Consider the following 18,114-nt stretch of genomic DNA (forward strand, 5'->3'; position numbering starts at 1 on the left):
TATAGAAATTCAGTCTCAGCCAGACTGAGACAAAATTTCCTATAGAAATTCAGTTTCAGCCAGACTGAGACAAAATTTCCTATAGAAATTCAGTCTCAGCCAGACTGAGACAAAATTTCCTATAGAAATTCAGTCTCAGCCAGACTGAGACAAAATTTCCTATAGAAATTCAGTCTCAGCCAGACTGAGACAAAATTTCCTATAGAAATTCAGTCTCAGCCAGACTGAGACAAAATTTCCTATAGAAATTCAGTTTCAGCCAGACTGAGGCAAAATTTCCTATAGAAATTCAGTCCTAGTTTTACTGAGAGAAAATTTCCTATAGAAATTCTGTGTCAGTCTAGCTGAGACAAAATTGTATATAGAAACTCAGTCTCAGTTTGGCTGCGAGAAAATTTCATACAGAAATTCAGTCTCAGTTTTACTGAGAGAAAATTTCCTATAGAAATTCAGTCTCAGTTTGGCTTAGAAAAAAATTTCCTATTTAAACTCAGTCTCAGTTTTACTGAGAGAAAATTTTCTTATAGAAATTAAATCTCAGTTTAACTGACACAAAATTTCCTATAGAAATTCAGTTTTGTTGAGACATAATTTCCTATAGAAATTCAGTTTTAGTTTTGCTGAGACATAATTTCCTAGTCTCCTATAGAAACTAAGTCTCAGTTTGGCTGAGACAAAAATTTCCTATAGGAATTCAGTCTCAGTTTTACTGAGAGAAAATTTCCTATAGAACTTGTGCATCAATGTTGCTGACACCAAACTTCCTATAGAGATTAGGACTCAATGTTGCTGAAACAAAATTTCCTATAGAATTTCAGTCAGTTTCATATAAAATTGAATTTAATTTTTCTTTAATTTTTGTCCCATTTCAATTTTCTCTACAAAGCAGCATTTAAATTTAAAAAAAAAACCTTTTAATGGTCGAGAAAACATCTTTCAGTGTCACTCACTCTTGAATGTCGCTTAATTGTTTGCTGCATGTTTTAATTGTTTAATTTGCATTTTATTTTTCTCTATATGGCGACAAATATAAAAATTATTATTTTTTCTAACTTGTCGTTGTCGACGACATAAAAAGAAATTCTTTTTTTTACTATTATGAGGTGATAGACCCTTAAATAAATGTCAACAAACTTTTGTTGTATTTAGATAGATAACAGTACAATACACGTACTAAACATTACATACAAAAAAATATATGATGAAAATGAGCCAAAGACAGGCCAGGCCATATGCAGCGCTATTTATGTAGCTCAACAACCATCATACAGTTAGTTATAATCAGGGCTGCGGTTTTTACATGTAAACGCGGTATTAATATAAAAACTATGTTTATTTTAAAGATTTTTTAAAGAAAATATAAAGGGCATTTTCAGGTGGTTTATTAAATAATAATTGCACGTTCTTCGTTAATCAAATAGTCTTAAAAATCTAGCCTTAAAAATTATAATAAAAGTTTGAGACTGTACGATGAGTCCAATATCATAGTAAAAGTTAATGAATGGAAGGAAATTTATTATTTCGAGTTTTCTAAATGTGAAACACCCAACACAAGCAATAAAATCGAATTATTTGGAAAAATCGCACATTTTTATTTTATATTCAACAGTTTTCCATATTTGTTTGCCTATACGTTATAATATTAAAATCAGTATCTTGTAAATCATGTAAGTATGGCAACACTAAATGTTTAAGCTGCTAACATTAACATCGAAAGCTCTAGAATTCAAATGTACTAGTTTTGTCCGTTAATATCATTGTAGAAGCTACGCGAAAGATGGCGTTGTCTATAAATAGTAGTAGAGGTTGCAGTCGTTAGTCAGTTTATTATAGGCGCTGTTAGAGTTAACATCAACTGCTTTCTTGTACCTTATTTAAACTGTTGTTTTACAATTTTAAACTACTAAACTGTTTTTATTTGCAATAAAAAGTATTTGGTTTATTTAAAGGAAATAAACCAACGTTTTTAAAAGGTAAAAACGTAACAATATTTTTGTGAATATTTTAATTTTATAGTGCATTTATATTGGGTTTTAATGCATGAAAATCTCAGCCCTGTTTATAATATTTACTCTAAAACACCCAACAAACAATGTGCACTTTAAGCAAATAAAGTGGGTACACGACAGCAGTCTCATGGAATTCTCAGTAGAAGAAAATATTTTCATTAAAATAAGAATTATAAAATTTCATTTAATTACTGTTAAATTTTTTTCCGGTTACACCCTATAACTCTTTACTGTACTTGCAATGCCCACAATCAACCAGCCATCCATTTGTAGTGTTATTATTATAATGTACGAGTATAAAGTAAAAAAAGTAACTACTATCTCCATATTTGTTGTAATTGCTATTTTTCTACATACCCTACCTAAAGTAGTGGTGTTGCTAGTTGCAATACTGCTGCTAAGAGACGAGTACTATGCAGTAGTTCATCATCTTTTTTTGGTATTGTGTACTTTATTGTACTTTGGCTGGCTGTCATGATACTTCCTGTAATTCCAAACGACCTTACGTTGCGTCACTTATGCACACACATTGTTTTTCTGCTTCGTTTTTTTTTTCTTGCCTCAACTCTTCTTTTAAACAAAAAAAGAAAAACATTATTTATGGATGCGTGCTAATGTTTATGTAAATGTTGCCCTTTCTTGACTGCCTGCGTTTTGAATCAAGAAAGAAGAAAAATAATCATGTTTTTAACTGAAAAAATATATATAAACGTATCTCACTCGCATCTATCTACTACCTTGCAAGCTATCAGTGATGATGCAGGGGCATGTTGTTGCATTTGAGGCAGAAAGGTAAAAGTAAATAAACCACACCATCGTTGAGAGAGTTGAGAAGTTGTTTCGCTATGCTGAGTTAAGTAGAGTGTAAAATTGTGCTGTTACTGTGAAATAGAAATGTTGAAAATAATTTCAACGATTTCACTTGGAAATCAGAAAAGCGCATTTAAAGTAATAATAAAAAAATCTTTAAGCTAAATTAAATTATTGTAAATGAAAACGAGAATAGAGTCTGTAAGTGTTGAAAATGGCAATAAATTTTACAGGAAATCATAAAAGCTATGTTTCAGCAACATTAAAAAGCAATTTATGTTTCAGCAACATAAAGACACAATTTCTAACTGATGTTATGTCTCTGCAACATTGAGAAAAAATGTATATGAGAAATTTTGTGTCAGCAACACTGAGATTTTTTCTCAGTCAAACTGAGACTGAATTTCTATAGGAAATTTTCTCTCAGCCACATTGAGACTGTATTTTTATAGGACTCAGACTGAATTTCTATAGGAAATTTTTTCTTAGCCAGACTGAGACTGAATTTCTATAGAAAATTTTCTCTCAGTAAAACTAAGACTGAATTTCTATAAGAAATTTTCCCTCAGTAAAATTGAGACAGAATTTCTTTAGGAAATTTTGTCTTTGCCCAACTGAGACTGAATTTCAATAGGAAATTTTGTGTCAGGCAGACTGAGACTGAATTCCTATAGGAAATTTTGTCTGAGATAAGTTGAAACTGAATTTTCTATAAGAAATGTTTGACTCGGTCACACTAAGACTGAATTTCAATTGGAAATTTTATCTCAACCCAACGGAGACTGAATTTCAATAGGAAATTTCATCTCATCTCAACGGAGACTGAATTTCTGTAGGAAATTTTATCTCAGCCCAACTGAGAATGAATTTCTATAGGAAATTGTGTCTCAGGCAGACTGAGACTGAATTTTTATAGGAAATTTTGTCTCAACCCAACAGAGACTGAATTTGTATAGGAAATTTTGTCTCAACCCAACAGAGACTGAATTTCTATAGGAAATTTTGTCTCAGGCAGACTGAGACTGAATTTCTATAGACAATTTTGTCTTAGCCAAGCTGAGACTGATTTTTTATAAGAAATTTTCTTGTAGCAACATTGAGACACAATTTCAATAGGATATTTTGTTGCAGCAACATTGAGGCACAATTTCTAAAGAACATTTTGTTGCAGCAACATTGAGGCACAATTTCTACAGGAAATTTTGTTGCAGAAACATTGAGAAACAATTTCTAAAGGAAATTTTGTTGCAGCAACATTGAGACACAATTTAAATAGGATATTTTGTTGGAGCAACAATGAGACACGATTTCTAAACAAATTCTCGTTGCAGCAACATTGAGACAGAATTACTTAAGGAAATTTTAAGACACAATTTCTAAAGAAAATTTGTTGTAGCAACATTGAGACACAATTTCTAAAAGAAATCTTATTTCAGCAACATTGAGGTTTTCTGAAGATTTTTCTGAAGGAAATTTAGCAAACATTGAGCCACAATTTCTAAAAAATCAATTTGTTGCAGCAACATTTCTAAAGAGAAATTTGTTGAGGCACAATTTCCTACAAAATTTTAAGCAGAAAAATTAAATTTTAATCTAAATATCTTATCAAATATTAAATTGTAAACATAATTATTATAAACCCAACTGATGTGTTTATGTTTATTTTGTTAAAAAAAAACGAGGGCGTTGGGTATACAAATCTTTCAATATTAAATTACTAAATTTGATTAATATAATCGAATAACAAATGATATTTTCATACATACTACAAAAGCAATAACAAACAAACGGTTGCGAAATGTGTTTGTTCTATTTTTGTAATTACAAATGTTAAGAAATATCGAACAAAATTAAATAAAAAAAACGAGGGAATAATAAGATAAGATAAACATACTTGCAAACGTAACCCATGTGTACTAAATAATTCTTCACCTACGAACACAAATTCAAATGTATCTAGTAAAGCATGAACAAAAAAAATACGAAAAAATCGATTATCGACCACAAATTTTGAAAATAGAAATACATACATAATCGTTAAAGACAAAAAAATATCTAAAACAAAAAAAAACACACACAAGAAATAATTTATTTTTATACTTAAAACAATACCTCAATTTACCACAACTACTCGTACTTATTGGCTGCTCCACTATTACCAACACAAACACCTTCTGCTTGCAGCAAAAAGTGGCAAGAGTTGAGAAGAGAAGAATGAATGAAATCAATCGTTTTCGTAACGAAAGCATAATTTAATTGTATTTTACTTGCAGCATATTGTTTTTATTTTGCTGCCATTGATACTACAGCGTAATTGCAACATTTGATTTGAACTCAATTCGTAGCAGAGTTTCGTCGATAAGATAAATTTGTGGTGGATTTTAGCATTATATATTATTGTTTTTGTTTTTTTTTCACTTTATCGGTATTTCAGTTTCAGTTTAGTGCGGTTAATGACGTTAAAATTACGTCAAAATCAGAGGTGTTAAAATGATATTTTTCGTTTATTTGTGTTGACATTTGAATAGTATAATAGCTTAGTTATGGGGGGAGTTTTTACTAGGAATTGTTGAAATTGTTAGAGGAATTTTTGGGTGTTATAATTTCAAGGAAATTCTTTATAAACATTGTTGTTATCAGAGAAAATAGAATAAATGTAGTCGAATTCGTTAAATAGATTATATTTAAACACAATATGTTCCGATAATCGTAATTTTTTTTAAGATAACTAGATGTTCTATAGTTAAATTAAATGGAAATGACATTGACCCTTTTTAACAAACCATAATTTGTAAATATATATAGCAGAGACGTTCATATTCTCCCTAAGGAATTAAAACTCCTTGAAGTTAGAAGTCATGTTTTGCTCAAATCAAATATGTACATAATTTCTCTTACGGTTTAAAGATATTCTTTGATTTGTTGCAAATCATGTCCAATATTCTCTATGCAACACTGTGTTGTGTCTCCGCTTACTTATCGAATGTGTCTTAGCTAAATGTCTGCTCTTAATGTTTGTCACAGCAACATTTAGACACTAACTCTGTAGGTCATTTTATCTCAGCCACACTGGGACATAATTTCTATAGGAAACTTTGTCTCAGCAGCATTGAGGCACAAATTCTATAGGAAATTTTGTCTCAGCAACATTAAGACACAATTTTTATAGGAAACTTTGTCTCAGCAACATTGAGGAAGAATTTGTATAGGACATTGAGACACAATCTCTATAGGAAATATTGTTTCAGCAACTTTGATGCACTATTTCTTTAGAAGACTTTGTCTTAGTAATATTGAGGCACAATTCCTATATGAAATTTTGTCTCAGCAATATTGAGACACAATTTCTATATGAAAAACACAATATCTATAGGAAACTTTATCAATTTCTATACGAAATTTTATCTCAGCAACATTGAGAGACGATTCCTATTTTCCTCAGCAAAATTATGACACAATTTCTATAGGAAATTTTGTTACAGCAACTTTGAGGCACAATTTTTATATGAAAAACACAATGTCTATAGGAAACTTTATCTCAGCAACACTCTGAAAAGATTGAGACACAATTTCTATAGGAATTTTTGTCTCAGCAACAATTTCTATAGGAAACTTTATCTCAGCAACATTGAAGTCAATCTCTATAGGAAATTTTGTCTTAGCAACATTAAGACACAATTTCTATAGGAACATTTTTCTCAGCAACATTGAGACACAATATCTTTGAAATTTTGTCTCAGCAATATTGAGACAAAATTTTTATATGAAAAACACAATATCTATGGGAAACTTTATCTCAGCAACACTCACAAAAGATTGAGATACAATTTCTATAGGAATTTTTGTCTAAGCAACACTGAGATACAATATCTATAGGAAATTTTATCTCAGCAACATTGAGAAATAATTCCTATAGTAAATTTTTTCTCAGCAACATTCATACAAAATTTTTATTGGAAACTTCGTCTCAGAAACATTAAGATACTATTTATATATGAAATTTTTTCTCAGCAACATTATGACACAATTTCTATTGAAAACATTGTATCAGCAACATTGAGGCGCAATTTATATGGAAAATTTTGTCTCAGCAACATTGAGCCACAATTTCTATAGGTAATTTTGTATCTGCAACATTGAGATACAATTTCTATATGAAATTTAGTCTCAGCAACATTAAGACACAATATGAAATACACAATTTCTATATCTCAGCAACACTCAAACAAATTGTTTATAAAAAAATCTTTGTCTCAGCAACATTGAGGCGCAATTTCTACAGTAAATTTAGTCTCAGCAACATTGAAGCACAATTTCTATAAGAAATTTTGTCTCAGCAACATACAGACACAATTTCTGCACTCAGACAAAATGTCTATAGCAACATTATGACACAATTTCTATAGGATAGGTAGATTTTGTCTCGGCTCTCAGCAGCATTTAGGACATTTTTGTCTCAGCAACATTATGACACAATTTCTATTGGAAAGACACAGTTTTTATCTTAGAAACATTGAGACATAATTTATGTCTCAACAACATTTACCCCCATTTACACGAAGTCTGGTTATGCTTTAACTAATAGTTATATTGTCGGTTAAAATTATTTTTGTATGAAAACTGTCAGTATAACTATTAGTTAAAACATAACCAGACTTCGTGTTACTGGGGGTTAGATATTATTTATATAGGAAATTTTATCTCAGGCAGACTAACACAGAATAAGACTTGTGATAATAATTTCTGTCTAAATTAATAAATCTAAAAATTCCAAATTTCGCATATTGAATGAGTGAACACCTGATACTGATTGCCTTACTTTTGTACCTGTTTCTCATAGTTTACTTTATTGTTGTTTGACTTGTTAATATTTTCACCCACTTAATTTTATGTTTATGCTCAATACTTGAAATACCATTCATTACGAACTATAACAGTCCGTGAATACACTGTGTCTGCTTTTGATGATTTCCTCTATCTCTCCTAAACTCCACCAATACCTGCTGTCAACATTAAATGTTTAATTGCTGCCTGATGGTTGGTTTCACAAAATTTTCTTTAAGTTTTTCCAATTTTAGGTGTTACAATGGTTTTCCTTTTAAATTTAGCATGATCTTAAACAATTTACACCTGTTTTCTTCTACTTACCAGCTACAAGCCGACAAACAGTCTCAAGTATTTGTAATATTTTCAATTTATTGTATTATTGTGTACATTCAGTAAGGTTCATGAGTACTTCTTTTGCCAACCATAAGTACCAAAGAAAAATAATCCAAACATTCCAGGTAAGAAAGAAGAAAAAAATATATCGTACTAGTTACATATTTATTGTATATAAAATACGTTTTTTCCACAAAACAATATTTTAAAGTTTTGACAGATTTGTTGAAAGTGTTGTTACTGTGTTATTGTGTTGAAACGAGTGAAGGAATTTCTGTAGTTGGTAGAAACCATATGATTTTTTTTCTTTTCTGTTTACACAATCGATTTTTGCTGCTGTTGTTTTTTTGGTTTGAAGTTATAAGCAGCAGTAGAAGTTTTGTATGGTTTTGTTATTGGTACTATTTATATGTAAAGCCTTAAATTCACCCACGTCTTTGGCTGTAAGATAGCTAGATACATAAAGAAAAAAAAAGTAGAAAAACAGCTGCACTATGAGGCGAAACTGTTGAAGAATCTCAGACTTTTGATTATACAGACAGTAGGACTATTGTCAGTGCTAAAAATCAAAGTGATACAAAACAAGTTAGAGAGCTATATTTGGCTGTGCCGAATCTTATATACCCTTCACAAAATTATACTTTAAAATACAAATTTTAAATATTTTTAGGTAAACAAAACTTAAAAACTATTTTTTTCAATTTTTTTTTTTAATTTGTTAGTGAAAAAAATTTATGACTACAAATTTTTTTGTTAAAAAAAAATCGGGTTAAAAAGTATTTTTCTCGATTTTGACCCATTGTAGGTCCAAATTACTTTAGCCTTATATTGTCTATATTAATGACTCGTATTAATTTATTTTCAAGTAATAAATTCAAGTCAGATAGCTATATTCGGCTGTCCCGAATCTTATATATGTAATTTGGTGAATTATACTTTTAAATAAAAGTTTTAAATATGTTTAGGTAAACAATTTTTTTTTTCAAAATTTATTTTGAAATTTTTTAAAATAATTTTTTTTTTGAAATTTACTAGTGAATTTTTTTTGGTGATAAAAAAAATCAGGTAAAAAAAAATTTGTTCCAATTTTGATCCATTGTAGGTCCAACTATGGCCATATATATGTCCTTGCAAAGGTCTTTGAAATATCTATCATTAGATATCCATATTGTCTTAATTAATGACTTAGTAATCAAGTTATAGATCAAAAATAGGTTGTCCTTTTCCAAATATTTAATTAGTGGCCTAAAATCTGACATAATTTTTTAAAAAATTTTAACATTTTTGTAGTATTTTATTTGTATACTTTTATTAACTTAATTTAACAAAAAAAAGGACATAATTAATTAAATTCTAAAAATGAGAAAACAAAATTAAAAGATTTCTTTATTACGGCATTGACAAAACAATGGAAACTTAGGTATTATTTTAACAAATATGGTCTAAACTTAGCAATAACTCAATATTTTGTTGGGTATCCCTTATTTTTTATAACTGCAACACATCGACGATGCAATGGTCTCCTTTGAAATATTTTGCCATTCCCTTATAACCGCCTCCGATAAATCTTCCTTCCTGGTGTAATTTTGGGTCCTTATTTTACGATCTACAATTTCCCATAGATTTTCTATCGGATTGAGATCTGGCGATTGGGCAGGCCACTTCAAAACACGTACCTCGTTGGATTGTAACCACTCGGTTACAAACCTAGAGGTGTGTTTCGGATCGTTGTCATGTTAGAATCTTCAAACTAGGGACATATTTTATCAGCGTATGGATACATAACATCGTTTAATATGGTTCTGTATCCTATACCTGTCATGGTTTCTTTTGTAATATGAATTGGGCCCATACCTTGCCCTGAAAATAATATTGCCACCGCCAAACTTTACAGTCATATTTGTGTACTTTGGATCTAATCTTTTTCCCTTTGGTCGTCTTACAAATGTTCTCCCATCACTGCCTCTTAAATTGTATTTGGAGTCGTCGGAAAAGAGGACAGCATTCCATTTCTGTATCGACCAGTTTAAATGATCCCTGGCAAATTGTAGACGAGTAGAACGGTTCTTTTTAGAAATGAGTGGTTTTTTCACAGGACGATAGCAACCAAGACCAGCCTCATTTGCCCTGCGACTAACTGTTCGGGTACTTATTTCTAATTTTAGGCTATTAACAACCTCTCGAGGAGTTATTTTTGGAATTTCTTGAACTCTCTCGCTATTAAATTATCCACCTAAATGTTGAGTTTTTACAGAACCGGTCTCACGAAATTTCTTTATAATTTTTGAAACTGATGATTTACTTATTGAATATTTGTCAAAGAACCTTTTTGTTTTAAACCAGCTTTAAAATCTTAACTTTAACCATTTTCGTTAACTTTGAAAAAAGCAATTATGCGAAAAACTTAGAAAAATAAATTGTGAAAAATTACCAGAATTTAAAAATAAAATAAAATAACTGTAAACAGGATGCTTTTTACATCGTTCTTTAAAATATTATTTTCATTTTACATTTCTTTCTTGCAGAAGTTTAAAAGTTTCCATTGTTTTGTCAGTAGCGAAATAGTGAATATTTTTAATTTTGTTCCCTTTTTCAGTATATAATTAATTATGTTGTTTGTTTTTCAGTTAATTTATATAAATAAAACTATACAAGTAAAATACTAAAAAAAATTTTTATTTTAAAAAAATATTTTAAATTTTGGGCTACATATGGAATATTTGGAAAAGTTTCCATTGTTTTGTCAACCACTGTATCTCAGGCATTTGTTTAAATAGCACCTCGAACCTCGATTTTTGTTCTATATCTGGATTACTAAGACATTAATTAAGACAATATGGATATCTAATGAAAGATATTTCGGACCTACAATGGGTCCAAATCGGGACAAATATTTTTAACCCGAAATTTTTATCACCAAAAAAATTTGTTTGTCATAAAATTTTTTCACTAACAAATTTCAACAAAAAAAAATTATTTTAAAAATTTTGAAAATAAATTTTGAAATAAAAAAATCAAAATTGCCATGCAATTTTTTTCACTAATAAATTCCAAAAAAAAAATTTTGTAAATTTTTTTAAAGTATATTTTTCCTCGATTATTCGAATTATTTTGACCTAATAGTTAAATATTTGGCAAAGTTTCCACTATATTGTCAACATTTTAAAAACTATGAATTTTTCATATCTCAAAAGTAATTTCTCAATAACTGAAGACAGTCATTAATTCTTGGCTGCATTGAACAGTCACTTAGTTACTCAGTCAGTCAGCCAGTAAGTCAGTCTTTCATTCATTCAGTTTTGCATTAATGACTGTCATAAAATGTCTGTAACTAGTATGTAGTTGCCGTTGTTTTTCTGTCTGTCTTTGATTTTATGAAAATCTAGAAAATCGGGTCGTTCAGTTAACCTGAGGCAACCACAAACCATAGATAAAAACCAGCCAGCAAACAACGTAATTTTATAGTATTTCCGTCCTCTAATTATACGTATTTTGTTGTTTACGAGTGTGTGTTGTGTTGTTGTAGCTGGTTTTCTAACACCCACTACTAATTTGTAGTAGTTTTTTTGTTACAATATTTATGTGTGTTTTTTATTTTCATTTACTGGCTCTATTTTTTGTATTTTGTTTTTGGAAAAATTATGAATGAAATCATAAAACGTATTCAATCGAAGGCGTCTAATGTCGCTCTAATGCTCTGCATGAAATAGCTGTGCGAGTGTGTGATTTCATTGAATTTCGTCAATCTATTTTTCCCAAAACAAAAAAAAAACTTTATTAAACCCGCTTCTTTTACTTACCCTATCTATGTACATATTTACAGTGTTGTGAGGAGAATGCTTACATTTGAATCTTTTCCGATTGAATTTCATTAGTTTTTATGGAGATTTTTATCTGCTGTTTTATTAACACTTTCGTTTTTGTTTTTACGTTTCGAATTTAATTTATGATCTCTGTACACATCTTTTTTTTATTTTTTTTTTTTTTGAAAAGACGTCATTCAGCCAGTCAGCCAGTCAACTGCTACAAAACTCTTTAACATGCATTTATTTCTGGTTTTGTTTTTTTACAATTTTATTTCCTCTCAAGAACGTCGTTACTTTTGTTTGTATTGAATTTTAGCATATCAAAAGATTTTGTTTTGTTTGCGTCTTTTTATTATGACATCTTCATCACGTTTTTGTATTGGATGATATACTATATTTTATTCTGTTTTTGAAGAGTTTAAAACAATTTAATTTGAATATTGATTTGAAAACAAGAAAATAGGAATTCAAATTACACTAATACCCCGGTTTGCGTCGCTAATTGGGACCGGAAAAACCTGACACATTGATTTTCATTTAATTTGTTTCCGAGATTTATAATTTTAGCTGGAACATAGACTTATCAATAAAAATATACCTATTAATGACTCAAATCAAAATACTAAGGACGCAACTTCAAAACAGAGACCTGTGCCGACAAAATTTCACAGCGGCGGCAGCTGACTCCAAAAGTTGTCGCGGCGGCTCATAGCTGGCTAAGCAATAAGTACTCAAATTCTAAATAAATAAAAATTTAAAAAGTGAAATTCCAATTACTAAGGAACTTTTATCAAAAACTGCGACTATTTTCAAGCCGACTTAAGCCGAAAAAATTGCTGCGGCAGCGTCTATCAAACTTTATCGGCGACGCAAACTGAAACAAAAACAACGCAACTTCGAAATCACAGAAATTTTAAAAATACGCAACCGGGGTATTGGTGTATATGCATATTAGGCCAATTCACAGAAAACAATAGATTTATTTCCCCCTCAAAATCATCCTTGATTTGTCTCCCAAAATATTTTGAGTCTAGAGATAAGCGTTCGTGAGCTTGACGGACACCTGGGCCGAAAAGCTGTAAGCCGGCTGAGCCCAGCTTCCGATATATTTTAAAAGCCGCCGCCTCTTAAATTTTGTCGGCTTAAGTCGGCTTTAAAATAGCCGCCGTTATTGATAAAAGTTCCTTAGTAATTTCACAAAATTTTTGGAATTCCACTTTTTAAATTTTTAATTATTTAGAATGAGTATTTATTCTTTAGTAGGCTGACAGCCGGCTTTGGGTCGCCGCCGACCTCTTTTAGAGTCAGCCGTCGCCGACGTAAAATTTTGTCGGAGCAGGTCTCTCGAGCTGGACCACAAGTCTAGGATCGTAACCGAGTGTACCAAAAAGTACCAAATACGAGAAAATTACTTGAAATTTTATTTCTGACTATTTGACACAAAAGGTACCAACAAGTGACGATTATCTCCTTAATATTCAAAACATTGCATGTGCAAATTAGCGCCAAATTAGTACGACAACTTATCAATATCAATTTGTATAATTGCTATTTATGACCGCAGTCTTTTTTTTATAATAATAATAATAAATAATATTATAGCAAATTATGTAAAAAAAATAGTTTTAAAGATAAGAAAGAAACAACAATATTAAATATGTAGTAGAACGTCAATTATAGAGTAAATATTTACACCCTCAAATATTAACAAAACGATAAGATAACACCATTCAATAGGAAAAGCACAATACAGCAAAAAAATGTAATAATAAGTCATAATAGCAGCATTTTTTAGACATATTTTAGTCATATAAATACAAAAATAGCATGCAAACAAAACGTTTACAAAAAGCACAACATGTGTTTTATTCCAAAACAAAACAACTTTAATATACAGAATCGAAAAAGAAGAAAAAACTTTAACTAAAAATAAAACCTGTGGAAAATGTTGTGTATTTTGCTTTTATTAAATTAAAAAAAAAGCTCTAAAGAAAAACATCCAGAAAAACTACCAGGAACATTATAAAAATAGCTTGTTTCATTTGGCTGAGAAAAACAGATAAATTATTTTTATTATAAAAACGAACTAAATGAATGGATGAAATTATAAGAGGGAACACCCTCTTTCAACCTAATTTTTTTCTGTTTTGCTATTAGTAGCCTAAAACAACATTTCAATGTTGTATGAAAATCTCATAAACACGTGTCATTTAATGTTATGATTGCCTTTATGTTTAGGAAAGGAATACATATTTAGCCGTTCCTTGTTTTTTATGCTTTTCGTTTTTGGTATGCGTTTCAATTCGTTTCAGTTTGGTTTATAAATAATATCTGGTAGGGAATGATAGACATTTTTATTAGAATTCATACACAACTAGGAAATGTAATAAACTTCATACTTCATATTTTTAATATACATAAAAACTAATCAAAGTCAATGGAACTAAAATTTAAATATTTATGTTAAAATATTAGAAAGAACCCACAATAATAAGGTAAATCTAGAAGAACTATTTAAGTTTTTATTTAAACTATTTTAAGCTAATTAAAAAAAAGTAGTATTTTAGTACTTTTTCAAAAACTACTACTATTGAACTAAAAAATAATTTTTTTAATACTTTAAATACTTAAGGAATCTTAAATCCGGGTTTAAAACCATTTAGTAAAATAAAAGTAGTTTTTTTTGTACTTTTTTGAAAAATACAAAAAATTTAATTTTTTGTTAAACATTTTTTTACACATTAAATACGCAACAAATCTTAAAGCCTGTTTTAAACAATTGGAAGACATACTAAGGCTATTTAAGTTTATATTTAAACTATTTTCAGCTAATTTAAAAAAGTAGTATTTTAGTACTTTCTCAAAAGCCACTAATTTTCAACAAAAAATTTAATTTGTTTAATACATTAAATAAGCAACAAATCTTAAAGCCGGTTTTAAAGCTATTGGAAGATATTTTAAAGCTATTTAAACTATTTTAAGGAAATTTAAAAAAAGTAGTATTTTAGTACTTTTTCAAAAGCTACTATTTTTGAACAAAAAACTAAATTTTTTAATACATTAAATACACAATAAATCTTAAAGCTGGTTTTAAGGTCTTTAAGTATACTTTAAAAAGTAGCATTTTTAGTACTTTTTGGAAAAATCTATTTTTAACGAAAACTTAGATTTTTTAAAATGTATGGAGGATATTCTAATGCTATTTAAGTTATTATTTAAACAATTTTAAGGTTATTTAAAAAAGTAGTATTTTAATACTTTTTCAAAAGCTACTACTTTTGAACGAAAAATAATTTATTTTAATAGATTAAATACGTAGCAAATCTTAAAGCCAGTTTTAAAACTATTGAAGAACGTTTTAAGGCTATTTACGTTATTATTTGACTATTTTAAACTAATTTAAAAAAAGTAGTATTTTAGTACTTTTTCAAAAGCTACTATTTTTGAACAAAAAATTAAATTTTTTAATACATTAAATACGCAACAAATCTTAAATATGGTTTTAAGGTCTTTTAATTTACTTTAAAAAGTAGTATTTTTAGTACTTTTAAAAAAACTACTATTTTTCATTAGAATTTAATTTAAAAATAGTAGTACATATTTTTAATATTCTTTTAAAATATTTTATTTTTTAAATAGAAAAATATATTTTTTAATATATTTACTAAGAAAAATATAATTAAATACATTTTAAGGCTATTTTAGGCAAATTTGAAAAAGTAGTTTTTTAGTACTTTTAAAAAAAAAAAAATATTTTTAAAGGAAATTTATATTGTTTAATACATTTACCATGGAAAATACAATTACGCACATTTATGGCTATTTTAAGCAAATTTAAAAAAGTAGTATTTTTAAAAATTTTTATAATGTAAACGTTTTAGGCAATTATATTTACACAATAATAAATTAAATAAGAAAAATATATATGTAAATTTTATTGCAATTTTCAGCTAATTTAAAAAAGTAGTATTTTAGTACTTTTTTAAAAATTACTATTTTTAAACCAAAATTTAAATCATTTAACAAGTTAAACAAGGGATAAAATGCAAAGCAAGTTTTAAGTCTATTTAAAGCTAATTGAAAAAAGGTAGTAAGTATTTCTAGCACTATTTAAAAACCTGCTATTTTTATAAGAAAAATTAAATTTTTAATACATTTAATAATGAAATTGAAATACGTTGCAATATAAGCATTAAAATGATTCTCCTTTAACTTTCACTTTAAGCCTAAAAGCTTTTATGTACCAAAACGTATAAATATAATATTTTTAATACTTATCTGTGAAAACATACGTATAGCTGCTGGTATAAACCAGCAGCAAAAGAACAAAATTTCATTTTTTACTACAGACAGACATTAAGCTGCCGGTCAAATAAATAATATTTTTCCGAAATAAGTATGTTTAAGTACATTTTCTTTTGCGCCTGTAAATGTAAATGCATTAAAACAATTTAGCACACAAATAAAGGACACAAGGGCGTTATAATATTATATTAATAAAGATATACAATTCAACAACTTCTTGTTTTTTCTCCCCATAATAATATAGAACTATTTTTTAGGGCGTTAATGTAATATTAATAAAAATAAATAAAATCTGAGGATAAAATTGTACGCAAAAAGTCTTAAAAATAGTGCACAAGTCCTTTTCTGTTTAAAACACCCTTTCCCTTTGTTATTCTTTATCTTTTTGGTTTTTTGTTTAAACGTTTTGTTATGAAAAGTGTAGACAAGAAAAAAATAGAATTCAACTCGTTTGTTAGTATGAAGAAGTTTTCAACAGGAATTTTTGAGTGTCACTGCTGCGCAAGTACCAAAAAATTAAACTCCATCTAACCCTACTTCGTTAAAAGAAGTTTTTGCATTGAAATTGTTGTTTGGCTATTTTGGAAATTCTATATAAGAGTTTTTCATGTTCTGTTTTTTTTAGTTATGATTTTTATTGCATCTTGGAATTGGAATTGTTGAGTATTCTTTTGTTTGAGGTTTTGATGCTGCAATTATTTTTCCGTTGGAATTTGAAAATGTTGTTGGTTTTTATGGTTATAATTGGATCAGATGGAAATACAGTGTGTGAAAATACCATGGAATTTGTTTTTGAAAACTATATTCCTTAATTAAAGTTTGAAACAAGTACGAGAGTTGGTCGTATGAATATTTATACAATTGCCCAATTCACAATTGATGTTGTAGTGTTGTAGCATTGTATGTCATAAATATTTTTCATACAAATTTTTCGAAACAAAAACAAAACATTAATAAAAAAAATTACGACATACAACGATACAACGCTACGACACCAGTTGTGAATTGGGCAAATATAAAATTTATTCAAAGTACAGGTTCCCTGTAATGATCTGTCCGGATTTAAGCTGCACAGTACCCTTTTGGTCCCACCAAATACTGAGCATTACCTTAGCGCCATTGACATTTGGCTTTGGTTGGTTGGCCGGGCTTCACGTACGATCTCTTACGCTTCGGGTTATCATAATTGATAAATTTTTCATCTCAAGCAATGATTCGGTGCAAAAATTAGTTTCTTTTATAGCGTTCAAACATAATTTCGCAAATACATAATCGTCTTTCAAGGTCTTTCGGTTTCAATTCGTATGGTAGCCAATTTCCCAGCTTTTGAATGAATATTTCTGCTCACAACCGTTTTGAAATTGCTGCTTTTTAAATTTGACAACAATCTTCATGGCCTTCAAACTTTTTTGGATGGCCTTTGCGATCATTGCCTTACTTCTGAACCGAAGAAACAATCTCTCGTACGTTGAAAGCGATGGAACACATTCACCATAAGCTTTGGTGAGCAATCGGTGTGCTTCAGCGGTACTTTTTTTTTCAAATTAAGAAGTAAAGCAAAACTTCTCCCATATGACGCTTTGTTGGTACAAAATTCTACATTTTCAAAGCAAAACAAAAAACTGACATATAAGTTATTAAAAACAAAATTCGCGTTCAAAAATAACGCTATCTATTTTAAATTCCCGCATTTTTAAGTCATACAATCAATAAAAAAAAATATGTCCTGAGACAGGAGCTGTAAAAACTCAACATTTGGAAGGATGATCTCGTAAAACTACTGCAAGAAATGATCATTTAATAGCAAGAGAGTTCAAGAAATTCACCAAAATTACTCCCCGGGAGCTTGTCAATAATCTTAAATAGGAATGAGAAAATTTTTGGTGAACAAATTTTTGATGAAAAAAATTATTGGTGTAACTAAATTAAGGCGATTAAAAAAAATTGTTGAAAAAAAATTTCATTTGAAAATTTTATTAGCGGAAAAAAAATTTAAAAATAAAAATTTGCTGATCGATTTTCTC

General features: G+C 28.9%; 1 protein-coding gene across 15 annotated transcripts in view; it reads right to left on the reverse strand.

The window, feature by feature from the left end:
• The window catches only part of mim (missing-in-metastasis), a 198,495-nt gene that overhangs the window by 178,268 nt on the left and 2,113 nt on the right, over positions 1-18,114 (reverse strand). The gene's annotated exons all lie outside the window — the stretch shown is intronic.

Source organism: Calliphora vicina, chromosome 5 (assembly GCF_958450345.1).
Source record: "Calliphora vicina chromosome 5, idCalVici1.1, whole genome shotgun sequence".
In the NCBI taxonomy this organism is placed as follows: domain Eukaryota; kingdom Metazoa; phylum Arthropoda; class Insecta; order Diptera; family Calliphoridae; genus Calliphora; species Calliphora vicina.